The sequence below is a fragment of the Sapajus apella genome, unplaced genomic scaffold (assembly GCF_009761245.1).
Source record: "Sapajus apella isolate SASKATOON/1434 unplaced genomic scaffold, GSC_monkey_1.0 scaffold36, whole genome shotgun sequence".
In the NCBI taxonomy this organism is placed as follows: Eukaryota; Metazoa; Chordata; class Mammalia; order Primates; family Cebidae; genus Sapajus; species Sapajus apella.
This window is the reverse complement of record NW_022436976.1, coordinates 25,511,121-25,513,378: the sequence shown is the minus strand read 5'-3', so window position 1 is coordinate 25,513,378 and position 2,258 is coordinate 25,511,121.

The window sequence follows — 2,258 nt, the reverse complement described above, 5'->3', positions numbered from 1 at the left end:
CTATAGAGAATGTGGACATTTACACAATCATCCTGGGAAAAATGTAATCCTTGGTCTGAAATGAGGAAGGGTAGAAAATTATATATTCTGTGGCTCTTGATTTGTTTCTTTAAGAAATCCATTTAACTGGCCATACTGCCCAAAGTAATTTATAGATTCAATGCTATCCCCATCAAACTACCAATGACCTTCTTCACAGAACTGGAAAAAAAACATCTTAAACTTCATATGGAACCAAAAGAAAGCCCACATAGCCAAGACAATCCTAAGCAAAAAGAACAAAGCTGGAGGCATCACACTGCCTGACTTCATACTATACTACAAGGCAACAGTAATCAAAAAAGCATGGTACTGGTACCAAAACAGAAACATAGTCCAATGGAACAGAACAGAGGCCTCAGGAGTAATACCATACATCTACAACCATCTCATCTTTGACAAACCTGACAAAAAAAAGCAATGGGGAAATGATCTGCTGTTTAATAAATGGTGTTGGGAAAATTGCCTAGCAATGAGCAGAAAGCAGAAACTGGACCCCTTCCTGACACCTTACACTAAAATTAATGCCAGATAGATTAAGGACTTAAACATAAGACCTAATGCCATAAAAACACTAGAAGAAAACCTAGGCAAAATCATTCAGGACATAGGCTTAGGCAAGGACTTCATGACTAAAACACCAAAAGCAATGGCAATAAAAGCCAAAATAGACAAATGGAATCTAATTACACTTCAGAGCTTCTGTACAGCAAAAGAAACAATCATTAGAGCGAACCAGCAACCAACAGAATGGGAAAAAATTTTTGCAATCTACCCATCTGAAAAAGGGCTAATATCCAGAATCTACAAAGAACTAAAACAGATTAACAAGAAAAAAACAAACAAACCCATCCAAAAGTGGGCAAAGGATATGAACAGACACTTTTCAAAAGAAGACATTTATATAGCCAACAAACATGAAAAAATGCTCATCATCACTAGTCATTAGAGAAATGCAAATCAAAACTGCATTGAGATACCATCTCACTCCACTTAGAATGGCGATCATTAAAAAATCTGGAGAAAACAGATGCTGGAGAGGATGTGGAGAAATAGGAACACTTTTACACTGTTAGTGGGAGTGTAAGTTAGTTCAACCACTGTGGAAGACAGTGTGGCGATTCCTCAAGGACCTAGAAATAGAAATTCCATTTGACCCAGCAATCCCATTATTGGGTATATGCCCAAAGGACTATAAATCATTCTACTATAAAGACACATGCACACGTATGTTCATCGCGGCACTGTTTACAATAGCAAAGACCTGGAACCAACCTAAATGCCCATCAATGATAGACTGGACAAAGAAAATGTGGCACATATACACCATAGAATACTATGCAGCTATAAAAAAAACGATAAATTCGTGTCCTTTGTAGGAATGAAGCTGGAAACCATCATTCTCAGCAAACTGACACAAGAACAGAAAATCAAACACCGCATGTTCTCAATCATAGGTGGGTGTAACAATGAGAACACGTGGACACAGAGAGGTGAGCATCACACACTGGGGCCTGTTGCGAGGGGCTAGTGGAAGGACAGTGGGAGGGAGGGTGGGAAGGGATAACATGGAGAGAAATGTCAGATATAGGTGATGGGGGGGATGGAGGGAGAAAACCACCTTGCTATGAATGTACCTATGCAACAATCTTGCATGATCTGTACATGTACCCCAGAATCTAAAGTACAATGAAAAATAAAAATAAAATAAAATTTAAAAAATGGAATGAAAGTTAGCCACCCTAAAAAAGAAATCCATTTAACTGTGGAACTAATATTTACTGGATTCTTATCCTAGATTGAACACTAATTGGAGTGGTAGGAAGAGGATGTATAAGACATGGTGTCTGTCTTTAAAATGCTGATACTTAAATGGGGAATATGAACATGTAAACAAATAAAAATAATCAGCTTGATAGATGCTGTGGCAGAGTGCAAGAAACAAGGTGGACACAGAGAAGGAGGAAATCATAAATTCATTCCAGGAATAAGGGAAAGCATCTAAAATAATATAAAGCTTGAGCTGTCTAAAAAAAAAAAAAAAGGCTAGTATAACAAACGGAAAGAGGAAGAAGGGTGTTTCGGGTAAAAGGAACATTCAAAGTCACTGAGGTAAAGGAGTATAGCAAATTTGCCATTAGTTTAGTGTTCCTGGATCTTAAGACATTAAGAGAGGGATAACAAGAGCTAAGACTGAGGAAGTTACTACCCAGACCATG